The sequence below is a fragment of the Lygodium microphyllum genome, chromosome 3, assembly GCF_053477565.2.
Source record: "Lygodium microphyllum isolate KBCC chromosome 3, Lygodium_microphyllum_v1.1.10, whole genome shotgun sequence".
Lineage (NCBI taxonomy): Eukaryota > Viridiplantae > Streptophyta > Polypodiopsida > Schizaeales > Lygodiaceae > Lygodium > Lygodium microphyllum.
Window position 1 is genome coordinate 47,673,026 of NC_141137.1, and position 16,525 is coordinate 47,689,550.

A 16,525-nucleotide genomic window follows, 5' to 3' on the forward strand; every position below is an offset into this window, starting at 1 on the left:
ATCGGATTTGAGGCATTAAGGTTGGAGAAATAAGGAAAAAGAGGAAAAAGATAACTCTCTAAATAACCAAGAAACATGGAAACAAGGGAAGAAAGAAATTGGATTTTTACATATCCAAGGAGAAAAATAGAGGTAAAGGGAGAAGGAGAAACCACAAAAGGGGACACAAGAGAGAGAGCTCATTTGCATTCAAAGAGTCTGAGAGAGAGAGAGCTTGAGAGAGATGCAAAGAGTTGTAGGTTGCATGTTACATTGCCTACGATTCATGGTATGACGCATTCAGTCTTACTAGGTACATTCAGGATTCCTACTACTATCTATTGTATTGTTCTGGAATTGTTGCAACATTTACTAGCATGCATTGAACACAATAGAATCATGTTTGTGCCATTCGGTGTTTTTCGTGCACCACTCAGATAGGAAGGTTGAGGGCTCGAACATCTGAGTCACTAGGTGTCCACTCAGACAACTCGGCCTTGGATGGCCACATTCGAACAAGACAACTCGGACAACCAACCCTATCAGAACTCAGTCCTGGAGGGCCACCCCTTGGGCACTCGGATTGGTACCCCTCATTTGAGTCTGAGCTTGACTGCTTGAATGTTCGAGTTTGGGACTCAATCCTCTAAGATTTAGACCTCTGCAATTCATACCATTTGGACCGAATGTGAATTTACGTAAAATTGACATCCTCGGACCTTGATTACATTCTGACCAAGCTAGGAGATGTAGTAGAGATCCCAAAAGACCCTTGAAAGAGGCCAACAATTGTGCATTCGGCCGAAATTAGCTGAAATCGGTGGCAGATTGAGGGGAGAGCGAGAGCTCCATTGTTCATCTAGTATTCGCACCTCAAACTGTTTTGACACTTGAGTGCACTTGAAAGCTAAAAGCCCGATTTTTCACCGTGCACGAAAAAGAGTACCATGCACACATTGAGTACACATAAGTTGAGGGATATTTGCAATAAGAAGGAACACACCAAGATATAATAAGTGAATCAAACCCACTAATAGGAGACGACCCTTAGACTTAGATGGGTGACTAAGAACCCCGACTAGTAGGACCAAAGAGAGAGTCAAGACACTGAAGGATTAGGAGCATAAATGGACCAACACCATTGGAGACGCATCACTGCTGGACTTAATCAACTTGATCAATAGCCTAGTGGAGCAAGAAGCCACCGATATGTCAGGATCTAGCTCCAGTTGTGAAAAGGACTAGCTTGATTTGGGAGATTTCCTAGTCGATATCCAATAGATGGTCAATAAATACAACTTAAAAACCAATATGGAGCACCATGGTAGGCTGGATGAGGATGTCATAATGGACCACCTCGAGGAGGAAAGGATATTAGCATGGTAAGCACTACAATGCATAGCAGCATACAATCATGAGCAGCATGCTAAGAAGTTGTAGCAAGACATAGAAATGCAGGAAGTCCAATGCGTTTTAGCTCTAGCCAATAGCAATCAGATAGGATCTAACACAGAAAGGGAGAGAGCGTTAGAAGTAGACTTGATGTTGAGCAGCTTCTCAACGAAGTGGCTCATAGACAATACAACATTAGAGCAGAGTGCGGTAGCCCTAGCAACCTCATTGCTAGTAGGGCTAGGAATCAACTAGGGCTCCAAGAGCTAGTCAAAGATCCCCACAGTCACAAAGCAGTTAGAAAAATACCAGCTCTGTATTTGTAACGACTCATACAACTTCGTAGAGCAATTCAATAGACATAGAAATGCAAGAAGTCCAACGTATGTTAGCTCTAGCCAATAGAAATTAGACAGGACCTAACATAGAAAGGGAGAGAGCATTAGAAGTAGACTTAATGCTAAGTGAGTTTCTCAATGAAGCAGCTCATAGAAAACACAGCCTCAGAATAGAGTGCAATAGCGCTAGCAACCTCATTGCTAGTACGGCTAGGAATCAACTAGGGCTCCAAGAGCTAGTCGAAGATCCCCGCAGTCACAAAGCTAGTAGGGCTAGGAATCAACTAGGGCTCCAAGAGCTAGTCGAAGATCCACGCAGTCACAAAGCTAGTAGGGCTAGGAATCAATTAGGGCTCCGAGAGCTAGTTGAAGATCCCCGCAGTCACAAACCAGTTAGAAAAATACCAACCAGGTATTTGTAACGACCCATACAGCTTCGTAGAGTAGTTCAAGCAAGTTAGCAAGGCCAATGGCCCCGTGGATTTTTTCCAACACTCACAAGCCTTCGGCCTTTGCCTAGGTGAAAAGGGTAGGATATGGTACACCAGCTTAGACACAACAGAATGGAATAACTTCAACAACCTCAAGGATCTCTTCATCAAGATGTTCTCTGAGGCTGGGTATTCCAATAACCTCATAGTGCAACTGATGAACGACAAGCAAAAAGACAAGGAGGACATTAGGGATTACGTTACCCATGTATAGAGTCTCTTTGAGAGAATCCCATCTAATGAATGCAACCCCATGAAAGAGCAGTGTCCACAGTGTTCATAAACAGAATTTACAGTGAGGAACTCTACAAGGCCTTAGTAACCAACTCAAGCTTACAGAGAGACGTACTAGCTAGGGTCTTCGAAGAGGCCATACAAGTGGATGACTAGCTCAAGAAGAGAAGTTCCAGAAGCTCAAACTAAGACAATGCTAATTCTAGATCCTCAAAGAAAGCCATGACATCTAGCAAATGGTCAATCCCAAATGCCCAAGACAAAGGAAAAAGCATTGACCAGAGCCAAGAGCTAGCAGAGATGAAGTTGGAGCTAGCTAGGCTACAAGAGATGGTGAGGAGACCTACACACCCACATATCCAATGTGTGCATTGTGTTGGAAACCACCTTCCAGCAAAATGTCAGAACCCTTAGTCCCAACCTTGCGCCAATTGTGGTATGTTCAGCCATGTTGCTATGTAGTGCAGACTACCAAGGAGACTTCCATATGCCTTGCCATACAACCAGCCATACTTAGGAATAGGCCACCAAAATTCTTTGGAAGGGGAGCCCTATTGACTCTTCTAGCATCTAACCATACGAAACTAACCATCTATATAATGGAGACTAATCCCACATGTGTACCTAGACCACCTCAAAATTTTGTAACCCATCCACTGATTGATGCTCCAGTCCACTACATGGAGGAGTCAAATGATGAGGAAGCATATGTGAACCCTTACATCTCGTATGAAGAAGAGGGCAGTCTTATTCTCATGGACTATCAACTAGTGCTAGTGATGGCATTAGGCAAAGGTAGGGGTAGAGGCCTAGGAGGGAAAACCCAAGAGCCAATTGCATGTTGGATTCGTGGTCACCCATGGCATATTCTTTGCACTGGCCTAAGAAGGAGCAAGCCAATAGAGAGAAGGCTGACCTTAGATGCCCAGAGTATGAAATCACCCACCTACTTGCCGATTTCCCCAAATAGAAACCACCCTCTAGTTTAATGTTCATGTCATTAGTACCATTGGGGCTATTCGAAGTTGAAACACTCGATGGAGAGGCTATGCCTATCCCATTGCATGTTATGACCCAAGCACATACAAAGTGGCAAGGGCCTAGTAACTTAGATGCAGCCTCAATAGAAAAAGGAGCCATGGGTGAAGGAGGAAGGGAACTAGAGCAAAGGTCACACTTAAGACGGATAGTGCCACGGCACTAACTGTAGGGAAAAAAGTCACAGACACAAAAGCAAAAACATCTGCTCTGAAGACTATGGAAAAGGGGAGTGCCAATTTGGGGAGTACCCCAACCAGAAGTGCCAGGTTGAAGCCATAGATAAGGTCAAGGAGTGGATGAGAGAAGCCCAAGAGCACTTGAAGGATGCTAAGCCCATCCTAGAAGATGGAATTGATGAGCTCTCTAGTGTGAGCACACCAGTTTCACCTACGCAACTGAAATGAAGAGATGCATCTGCACCTCAAGAAATACCACATAGACAAAGCTTAAGTGCAATGGGCCAACAAACTAGCTAGGGCCATTAGCCAAGAATCATGGAATTAGGAGGAAAGCAAGCAACTAGCAACCTTCTCACAACACTAGTGACAACCCCTGTGACGTTGCGCTTAGGAGACTTGCTTAGATAGCTCCCAATGATATGGAAAGAGTTGAAGCAGTGGGCAGAAGGATCAATCGAGCAAGGGATAGTTGATTGACTTACATGACCATGACATCATGTAGATACCTAGCTTGATGCTACACTTAGTGCACCTAAGTCCTTACACATTAATGCTTTTTGGGAAGTCGTAGAGATGTATGCAGGCTTGCCAACCTTAGCACTAGGAGATGCTACGAGTAAAGGGATTGTGGACATGAGAGTTGGAGTCAGTGTACTTAACCACGTAGTGCTCTGGGCTGCTTGGGGTAACTCACCTGTCAAGAACACTAGATTCAATGTCACACTGGCCAATGGAACAAAAGTTAGGCCATTCAAAGTGTTGAAGAATTGTTCATTGAAGATTGTAGGAGTCCAATTTTCAATAGACTTCATTATCATCAAGGAAGTAGACTATGACATCCTGCTAGGCTGACCCTAGATGCATAATGCATGAGATATAGAAGATTGGGACAATGATTTGATCTTCTTGAGCAATCGAAGGAAGTAGTGAGAGTAGAGATGGATAATTAGAAGACAATGCTGGTCAACCTAAACATCATCTCTATTATGCTGAAGGGTAACGCCCAAGTTTCAAAATCTTACGGGCCACTAACTAAATATATCCCTACCCCTAAGGATACGAAGAAGCTGTTAAGACAATTGGTGAGCCCATGAATAAGCCCTCAGTACCATTATGCATGATGGCCAGAAGCTCTTGTAGTTTTCCCACACTTGTCACGTTCCATGTCCCAAATAACAAGCTAGAGCTCCAAGGGATCTTAGAGTACTTGATGGACAAACTAGCTGGCAACTCAGATGCTAGCCTCAAAGCCCTCAAGGATCTCATGGACAAACCCAAATGGAAGTGGACCAAAGTACATAATCTGAACCTGATGTACACTTGATCCTTAATCATGGATGAGAAAGAAGAGGAGCATAGAAACCTAGGAGATGATGAGTATTTGGAAGAGGACAATTCGAATGACGAGTATGAAGACTATTGTTCCTTCAGTGGAGAGAGCAAAGAAGAGATTGACACAATAGAGTATGACATTGATGGACATGTAATTGAGCAAATATGACACTGATGGACACTTAGGGGTAATTGATTACAAACAAGTAGGGCTCACCCAGCCAAGTGTTGCACCGTTATTTAGAACAAAATCACCTTCTGAGCTACGACCACCAAGAGAGACTTTGTCTTCTAGAAAAGATGGAGAGGTTGATTTTGAGTCAGAAGTAAGCCGAGATAGAAATCCTGAAATATTCCAACCACCTAAGATCAAACACACCAAGGGGAACCTACTAGTTCACCTACGGCATCCACAGTTAAGGGAGGAGAGAAAGAGACAACCTAGGGAGTTGGAAGTTGAGGAGCAGAAAAAACCACAAGATCTACCAAAGCAATTCACAAAATTCAAGAGAAGGGTGATAGAGTAGTGATCTTGCTGGGTGCCAAGAGGCAAGGACAAGCAAATGAACTTATAGAAGGACATGCCAAAGTCAAGGAGGTTGACTTGGGAAGGGGAGAAGCCCTGACCTGTCTTCATAGTTGACACCTTGACCAAGCAGGAAGAAGAAAATCTCATTGCACTCCTACAAGAGTACATAGACATATTTTCTTGGTCCCTCAATGAATTGAAAGGGGTAGATCCAAATGTAGTGACTCATAATATTCCCATGACACCAGATGTAATGCCAATTAAGCAACAACCATATCTGATGAATCCTAAGCATGCTCATGTAGTCAAGGATGCGATAGAAAAGCTGTTAAGAGCTAGATTCACCTATGAAATTGAGCACACATACTAGGTTGTACCCATCATAATTGTCCTAAAGAAGAATAGAAATATTAGAGTGTGCGTCAATTATAAGAAAGTCAATGTTGCTATGAAGAGAAACAACTATCCACTACCATACACCAAGCATATGCTCAAAAGAGTGGTTTGCAAAGAAGCCTACAGTTTCCTAGACGACTTCTCATGTTACAATTAGGTGCAAGTGCATTGTGATGCAGGCATAAGATCTCATTCGCTATACCGAGTGGGGCATCTTTACCTACATAGTCATGCCTTTTGGGTTGAAAACACACCAGCCATGTTCCAATGGCTCGTCTGTGTCATCTTCAAGCACATGCTTAGATAGGAGCTAGAAGTGATCATTGACAATCTATGCATTCACTCAAGTTGGACGGAACACCTAAACAAACTTTGAACAGTCTTTGAATGGTGCAAATTGTATCATCTCTCATTGAACCCCCTTAAGTACTAGTTCTAGGTGAAACATGGATGCATCATAGGGCACATGGTGTCCAAGAACGGTATTGCCATCGACTTCTTGAAAGTCAAAGTTATTGTCAACATTCCACCACCAGCCAACTATAGGGGAGTTTAGTGCTTTTGAGGACATACAGGGTACTATTGGTGACTCACTATGTGCTAATCGCTAGACCACTCTGCAAACTGCTGATAGTATTTGAATGGAACGAGGAATACCAACATGCATACAAAGAGTTGAAGAAGGCTCTAACAACTATGCCAATCCTAAGAGCCCCAAACTGCTCGACCATAACCTTCCACGTACATATTGATGGCTCAAAGCTTGTCATGGGAGCTATTCTATGCTAGCTGCTTGGTGACTATCTACTGAGCTTTGGTAGCAAAATAGCTCACAGATATCAAGATGATCTATTCCACAACTAAGAGAGAAGGGCTAGCCATGGTGTTTACTGTGAAGAAATTCTGGCATTATCTTTTAGCTATGCCTTTCACTTTCTTCATAGACCATGAGGCTCTACTGTATCTTGTAAACAAACCTTGCACTATTGGATGCATAGCCAGGTGGCTACTACTTCTACTAGAATTCGACTTTTTCATGGTTGTACGCAAAGGAAAGCATCACTACATGGTCGATCACGTGTCCTACATACCCACGAGAGAAGCCATTGTACGACAGGGTATCGTAAACGACTTATTAAATGTGCATCTTTTTAACCTATCTAGTAAGAAGGATTTATTTAGAGCTGACTTGATGCCATATTGGGCAGATGGCATAGTCCAAGTGCTAGAGCACAGACTACTCAAAAGACCTATCGAGTAGGCCTGCCTTAGGAGACTTATCCTCAAGATACAACCCTATCAATTGATAGTCGATCATCTCTATAGATTAGGGAAAGATGGCTTTTAATGACAATGTGTGTGTGAACATGAGATGCATGATGTACTTGTGGAGGCACATGGTGGAATTGCTGGAGGACACTTCAGTGGAGACACGGACGGTGCACAAGGTACTGCAATCTCAACTGTGGTGGCCCATGCTTTTCCTTGATGTAGCACAATTTGTGAAGCACTATGATTAGTCCCAATGGACCAAGGTTCCCGGTCGCAAGGATAGGATGGAGATAACCCCAATCATTGCAAGGCAACCATTGGAAAAATGGGGGATTGACTTCATTGGACCAATTAGTCTTGCACTACAGTACTCACAGGCCAAGTATATCATAGTCGCCACAAACTATCTCACAAAGTGGGAAAAAGCACGAGCCATTAGGAAAAATGACACTAGGACCACATCCAAGTTTCTTTGGGAGCAAGTGATCTCACGATTCAGTTGCTCCATTGAACTAGCTAGTGACCAAGGCATGCACTTCATCAATGAAGTTATAGCCCACCTCCTATTTACCTTCCTGATCATCCATAGGAAATATTCACCCTACTACCCTTAAGAAAATGGCCAAGATGAATCCACAAATAAAATTTTAGTGAACGTCTTGACCAAGGTAGTCTCTGCTTTGTGCAGTGGTGGCTGAAACAACAAGCTAATGGTAGCATTATGGGGCTATTGAACAACCTATAAAATAGTTATGGGGCAAACTCCCTTTAAGTTGACCTATGGCACTAAAGCCATTCTACCAATGGAATTCTTTCTCCCTAGCCTAAGAGTAGCCATCCAAGAGAGATGGGATGAAAGGAGGCATGGATGGAATGCCTAGTTGAGTAGAATACCTATTAGAGACTCGACTTCTAGGTACCTATGTGATAATTTGTGAAAAGGCACGATGTAAGAGCCAGTTTGAAAAGCATGTCAAGCAATAAGACTTCAACCAGGGTGATGTAGTATTGTTATACTCAGTGAAAGGCCATTAAAAAAAGATGAAGCTTAGGGGATTAGGGCCTTTCAAAGTTTGCACCATCAGCTGAACCAGCAATGTAGAGCTCGAGACTCTAGATGGAGAGGGCATAGGCTTCTTCAATGATAGCTGCATAAAGAATTACTACCCTCACATGCATCCACTACATGAGCCTCCGATGCTAGAATCCCCTGTGAACGTGCGAGTTGCCACAATTATAGAGATTGAGACAAAGATGAGGAAGCAATAGCACCTGCTTACCTACACATAATGGTCACAGCCCAACAAAAGTATACTTTCGACGTGTTGATCGATGAGGGGGTAGACTCTAATATCCTAACTCATGATCATTGGACTCTCAATGGTTGATCACAACTACAACCCACAAATGCTAAACTCGGCCCATTTGGGAGTCAAGCATACGTGCTTTTGGGAAAGTGCAAGGTTGTAGTCTCTATCGAGTCTAAGAGCATACCCATGGTCTTTTATGTGTTGCCAAACACAAAGGATGCTAGTAAGGAATCACTATTAGGATGCGCATTTAAGAAGAAAGCACGTTGCAATGTTGATTATGAGTCACAACGCATTCACCTTACCATCGGCAATGTATGCATAGTGATAGCTTTCAGCAAGGGTAGCGTAGCTCCATCAAAGCTCGCAAAGCCACCAATAGATGAACCTTCCACCAAGTTTAAGGAGGGGGGTCGTGACTTATCACAAACCATCAAGCCTTAATGCCTGCAAATTGTTGAGCATTTAATCAAGGACCGCCACCTAGAAATAAGCAAACACAATCTCGCACTACTAAAAACTCAAACTTGAGACCTAGGAGGCAAAGAAGACATTATAGGCATAGATGAATGGTCAAGCCACGATGGGTCCCCAAAACCCTATTGCAAGTGCAAGGCTATTATGAGGGAAATACCTAGATATGGGTACCTAAAGCCAAAAGTGCCAAGGGCACCACTCAAGCGCCACCCTCGAACTTGTCTACACAATACCACACAACAGTTAAGGAACCAAAACCATAGGAGACTCAAGCTGCTAAGCCTATAGAGTCCAAAACCGCTAAGCTTGTAGAGCCTCAACACATCTATTGATAGAGAGACTACAGCTTGCTACTTCCAAACCACCTCAACCTAGCATTGCTAGTGTCCACAAGCATCAACCAACATAACATCAACATTGTGAGCCATGCCTCTCATACAACATACTAAACCACACCTTCAGGGGGATCAACTAAAGTCATAGACACCGATTGTTGTGTTGAGATGTCTAGTCCAATCAAAACCCAACCTCCTTCAAGCCTTAAACCCTCTTATGAGTGACAATCAATCTTTACCTTGGCCTCTGACTTAGCTAAAAATACAAGAGATAAGTTGGTCACTTGCATTCAACATTTGGATGCTACATTTACCATGCTTGTTAAAAGCTATGAGCAATTATACTTAGGTATTTTAGAAGAGCCTTTAGCATCAGAAGTGTGTATACTACCATGCACCTGGGAGGAATTAGAATCTATGTTCATTAAGGCCGCCGTGGGCAGTTGTGAAGCATTAATTGCAAACAAAATTTCTCATGAGAAAGTGCACAAACAATGACTCATCACATCTTATGACAAGAGCACGGTCTCTGCCACAAACCTGAAAATTGAACAGTTGAAAACGTTGGCCAATAGTGACTTCTCTTTCTTGCAAAAATGGTATACTCTTCTCTGACTTCAATGGGAACATGAGGGTTGCCAAATCATGAGCAATGCTGAGTAGAGATGCTCAATCAAAACCTCTGAGTATGACCCAACTTATGTAGCTCCCACCTCCTAAAGGATATTGGCCATTACTCACAACCAACCTCTAGAATAGCATGTCACAACCCACCGCTATTTAGATCGCATCCTTACTCAAGGAAGAGCTATACATTGCAAGTAGAATCGACTCCAATGACTTCCTAACAGATGTCCTCACCTACATTACTCAAGTAGGCATCCGACCTTTTGACATGGACCACTATGCTAACATGGAATACAACAATCTGCACTTCTACACTTGGCTCATGTGGAAGCAAACCACTCTGAGCATGCATTGAATGCCCCTTAACCCTTCAACCTATAATCCTCGGAAGGATTCATATCATTCTCGAGGGGGAGGGGATAAGGTGAAAATCAATTGGAAATCAAAACACCAAAAAGCAAAGAAACAAGTATGGAACAGAAAAGAAACAACAAGAGAACCTCAATATTGAAAGCTAAAAGTGAAAAGAAGAGAAAAGTGCTTTTATACTTAAAAAGAATAAGTAGAAAATGCTTTGCTTAGAATAAATAAATTCCTTGAGGTGAAAATTGTGTGGCAATACCTTTGTCTTCTTGTGGAGAAAACAATTTTGCAAATGAAATAATGGAAGCTTGTTGTGCTACGCTAGGAGCTAGAAATGGCAGGGCATCAAGACCGCACCCATTGACTTCCATTCATGAAAGAAGAGAGAAGACGATATGGCATCGCCCTCAAGAAATGGGCCTACAATCAGCTGAAGTTTGGGACCATCCATAATGCCGACAAGGTGGTGGCCAAGGAGGAAGCAGCCATAAGAATCGTAGAATAATGCAACCTCACAAAGTATGTTGAGAAGTTTGGGCAAGAGGCTGACTACAATCAGTGCGTAGAGTTCTTGAGAACCTACAACTCTAATAGAGCATGTGGCATTGTGATAGTGGGCAGAGGCAAAAAGGCCAAACATGTGTAGGTAGAGCTGAGCAAGGCCTTGGTGGAGAAGGCACTAGGGTTAGCACCCAAGGTGGAGAGGAGACTAAAAAGAGATGTCTATGCTATGCTCAACGTGAACAAGGACCAAGTCCTAACAAATGATGGCATCAACATCCAGGATATCCCCTATCCTAAAGTGACACTCCAGGTCAAGGTCATCCATATGTTGTTTTCAAGCTAGTGGTACAACTCACTCATGCACAAGATTGGAGTGCCTCTGTTTGGAGAGCCTGGTAGCCCATTCACATGATGAGATTGATTGGAATGGCTATGTGTGAAAGACAATCAACCAATCTGCTAGAGCACTAGCCTTAGGGAGCAGAGGCTAGCCAATGGAGAATCCACAGCATCAAAAGATGAAACATAAAGAAAGAAACCTACCTCAAAATCTTCATTCATAGGGTTCAATGGAGTACTAACGGCCCTCATCCAATAGGCAATGGGAGAGGTGGTAGGCGAAGAAGAAGTAGGAGAGACACCCGAGAGGACACCGTGCATAGGAGCAATAATAGTTCATCGAAGGAACAATAAGTGAGAAGGAATAATAGGAGACACAATCCAGCCAAAGAGGGCTTAAAAATCCAAAGAAGAAGACTCCCTAGAAGCGACAGCAAGAAGTCAAGGAGAGAATGACAAAAAAAGGAGAAGGTCAACTTGCAAAAAGGCACAAAAAGAGTCAAAGAAGGATGAAGAAGAGAGTTGGAGGAAAGAAGAAGCCAAATTATGAAGGATCCAAGAGGAGTCTAAGAGAGCCAAAGAGGAAAGAAAGAGGAGAGAAGAAGAGGCAGATGAGCTACAAAGAAAGGAGATGAAGACATGGCTCTAGCAATACATATGTCAATAGATTAGCCCTCCAAGTAGGAGGAGTTGGCTAACATGAGCCCACAAGGACAAGAAGGCCCAAGCACTAGTGCCCAAGTGTCAAAAACCATAGCACCACACCAACAATAGAAGGTAAGGGTAAGATCCCGTTATATCCAATCCCAGCCATTCTCATGCCTTCTACCCTAGCCGCCACATCCAACCAAGGCACCTCAACCATGGTGGATAGAAGCAACCTCATGGCCTGGGTGCAGTACTTGGTCAACAAGGTACAAGAGATTGCACCTGCATCCAATGAAGAACCCCCTCTAGTTGGAACCTACTTCAGATGCCACATCAAGACAAGACCCAAAGAAGCTAAAAATGAAGGCATCCACAATGTCCAGTTTTACAGTAGTGCCACCATCCATGGGCTACAATGAGTATGTTAAAGAGATCCTTTCATAGCTATAGAGGGATAAGGGAGAAAAGAAAATTGGAAGAGGAAAGAGAGACACTGACAACCTTTCAGCTAGAGTGGATTTGCCAAGTGGTCAGTTTTATCAAAAAGAGTTACAAGAGCTAAAGGAAGCAACCAAAGAAAGAGATGAAGATAGGTGGCAAGAAAGGCTTGTAGAAGAAGCACAAGAGCTAATCATCTTACAAATATAGTACGAGCTACTCATCGTGCAACACACATATGAGAAAGGTTCAAGAAGCTATGGATTAGCTCACAGCAGGAGAAACAGAGAGAGCTCAAGAAGGAGAAGAGAATCAAAACGAGGTGGAGGAAATGAGATATAGACTGCTAATGGGGATCGAGGAGCAAGGAAGGATGGAAAGAGAGATTGAGTACTTGGAGGAGGAGAAGGAAAAAGTGACTCAAAATTGGAGAGACCAAGAGCCAATCATAGCGGCCTTAGCCCAAAGACAAAGTGAGAGCCTAGAGGAGATGAAACAAAAGGGCGAAGTGGGGGTGACCCAGAGTGAAGGAAGAGTAAAAGACCTATCAAGGCATCTAGCTTGTGCAGAAGGTGATAGAGTATTAGCAGAGAGCAGGGCTAGAGGCTGCAACCATGAGATTTGAAGTCCAACGACGCACCTTTCTCAGTACCATCTTGGGGACATCACACAATCAAATGAGGTGGAGGCTGTTGAAACTCCAAAAAGAAAGCTGGAGATCGCCCATAGATCCATAAAGCACAAACTATGTGTCCAACCACAACGAGGGAGAAACAACCTAAGCAACAGGAGCAAAAAGAGTGTCTATTGAGGATAGGGCTAACAGTCCAAGAGGTGGAGCTGTTAGGCTTTAAGGAGGAATAATGACCACAAGAGCCAATGAGAGAGGAAGAGCAGCAGGTACCACTAGAAAAAGAGGGGTAGGATTTTGAAGTAAGGCAACAAGATCAAGAACATGTCTCACAACCACCCTCTCCAAGACCGTAAGCCTAGCAAGAAGTATAACCTAAGGATGCAATGGCTGAAAGAAAAGAGGAGGCAAGGAAAAGAAGGAAGAGGCTGCTAGAGCAAGCATGACGATTCACTAGGTGTAGTCATCCATTTTTTTTAACAACTCCTCTGAATGTACACATAAACCTAAAAGTATATATGAAAAATAGGAACTTCCTTAGTAAATCGTATAAGCCCCCAACCTCCTCCTCTCACGATCCAGAATCTAAGGATTCTCCCTAAGCTACACTCACCACACCTCCCCTACACACGAACTGGGTCCTCAAGTGTGGGTCAACACCTCATAGTTCACCCAACTCCCAATTCCACTATCATGGATACAATGCATGGCATGGCGAGATAGGCACACCCCTAGGTAGTGTACTCTCTTTTCTTTTTCAGGTGAATCTAACAACCCATGCCTAACCACCGACTTCAGAGGCCCGGGGTTACCCACTTAATATACCCTTGGTTTCCACAACCTCAACCATTTTGACATGCTTCTCTCCAATGTCCAATCCCCATAAAGGCCCCATCATCAACTCATGTAACCACCCTCCAATCATCACAACCTCATCAACAAAGTCTTGCAAGTGCCATGGGACTAACACTCGACTGGGAGACGGGTAATGTTAGCCCCAGTGCAAAAGATAAAGAAAAAGGAAGCAAAAGAAAATTCAAAAATGTGGAGCAAAGTGAAAAAAGGTGGCTTGAAAAAAGGATAAGCAGAGAAAAGGTCAAAAGCACAAGAGCAACCTTAAAAGTCGAGGAAAAGGCAAAGGCACATTTTAAAATGTAAAGGCACCCCCAAATTTTTGTAAAAAAGAGCTCTAGGCTCCCTCATGTGTAAGTTGTAAAGAGTAGACAAGCATAGGAGAAGTCATAATGTAAATAGAAGGAAATATGAAAAGAGAACCTTGGCAAGATGGCCGGTCATGTAAAAAAGGGGATGGGTGCCCAAAGGGATGAGGGCATATTTAAAAATCAAAAAGTGAATAGAGAAGCTCATTCTTGGTGTGTGGCTAAAGTGGCTCTCTTCTTCTTGCTTGTGTTTGTGCTTGTGTTTGAGAGAGGGAGTGTGAGAGTATGAGGGAGTGAGTGTGTAAGGGTGAGGGACCGTGATGGAGAAGCTCTCCATCTTCTCCTCTCTTCTTCTCTTCTTTTCTCTTCTCTTATCTCACACTACACACAGCTATGGAGGATGGAGCTTGGAGGTAGAGGATTGAGCTTGGTTGAGGTTGCATCTCAGATCGTGGAGCTACTGGAGTGCTAGCATTCACTTGAAACACTTGAAGCAATAAGTGGTCCGTGGGTCTTGGGGGTCGAGTGAAGGCTCTCACAACTCAAACCAATAACTTGGATACCTCATCCATAGGCAAAAAGAATTGGAAGAAAATGAAGAAGAGGATCGGAGTGAAACTAATGCTTAAAATTGATGGGAAAACAATGTTAATAAAAGGAAAACAAGTTCTTGAAATGGAAGCAAAAACTTCAACTCCCAAAAAGAATGACATGGGAGCACTAAATTTGGGGAATACCATGATCCCAAGCAACAATTGGACATAATAGATAAAATCAGAAGCTGAATAAAAGAGGCGCAGGTGCATCTCTTGAATAATGAATTCATAGCAAAAGAGGAGCTCCATGACTTATTGATAGTGAGTCAGTCCATTTCTCCTATCTACATGGAACTAGATAAAAACTGCATGCCCCATGAATCTCCTTTAGAGGTAAGCAAAGCTATGACTTAGTATCAACCATAGTATAACCAGTGGAAACAAGATATTAATGGATACGTGTATTAGAAACCGAATGCTAGCCTGCTAGCTATTTTAACCTCAAAGCCATATACTTTATGCTAGGCCAATTATTGAAGCAAAGCCCTTCACTTTGGAATGCATTGAAGAAGTGGATTGAAGGGCCAATGCACAACTAAGAACCTACAAGTAAATACCTAAACTTCAATGCATTCCCAATGAAGGGCTTTGTTTCAACACCAATTGAGAATCTGTAAGTAAATGCTTTTGGCAAGGAACAAAGATGTAGGCACTACTTTCTATCAGAGCATTTGGAGATTCCACTAGAGAGGGGATTGTGGACACTAGAGCAGGGGTTAGTATCCTTATCCATGCAATATTGCAAGCTTGGAGAAATCCACCTATAGAAAAGGTATGATTTAACATCACATTGGCCAATGGAACAAAGGTCAAACCGTTGTGCATGTTGAAAGATGGGTCTATTAAAATTGTAGGCATCATATTTTTAATGAACTTTATTTTTACGAAGTGTAAGAGATGGGAAAAAGAGGAAAGTGCTACTCATTTTGTATCTAGATTTGACATAAATACAAGTATTTTCTTACTTTATCTCTCTCCCCACAGCTTTCATGGCTAACATCTTCTTTCATTTTCTGTGTTTCTCTCTCTTCTTCTAGTGCGTCACACGTCTCTTCCTTGTTTCTCTCTCTTCCTAGAGTCTTTCTCTCTCATTCAATAGTCTTTCTCTCTCCTATTTTTTTCTCCCTAGTTCACTCAATGACAAGTAGTATAAGAGCTTAGGCTTTTGATCCATTTGATTTTCTCATTTTTCAAACATATTTTCTCCAATTTTCCACCATTTCATCTTGGGGACAGCAGGTATAGGAGGCACATGACATGTACTTGCAGGCATTCTAGTTAGCGGAGAGACTAATCTTGGGGCTCTGACAAAGATCTTGAAGAGATTTAGCCAAACTATGGCTAAAATGGCACATCATGCATACATTACGAGCTATTGTGAAGGTAACTTGGTAAAATAGGGGTTAATCAAACTTAGGAGAAGAACAAACTATGGTTACTTTTGAGAGAGAGGGTTCTCATTTTCCTTTCTTGAATATTTCCTGTAGGTTTCATAGAGTATGCAACCAATATCTCTTCTTATCTTTCAAACTCTTGCTCCTCCTGACAAAGTAATACTTAATTAAGCTTTCCTACTTCATCTTCTTCACAATGATTACTCATAAGAAATAAAGGAGCTCAACCATTGTGTCCAAGACATGCTAGGAAAATGTGGTGTATTTTTTTGCCTAATTTCAACTAGCTTCTTGCTTCTAATGCTCATTCTTCAAGTGATGGTGCTTTTTCTGGTCTTTAGCAAGTGAAAGCTTTAGGAAATTGTCAAGATTGATGCTCCATTCTTCATCTTTTTCTTGAAACCCTAACTATGCAGACCTTCCATGGGCAGCCATTAAAGTTTGAACAAAGCTTTTCAATCTCAAAGGGCTTTTGCTTCATTTCATCTTTGGAGTTTATTTATAGCAAGATTCTCTCAAG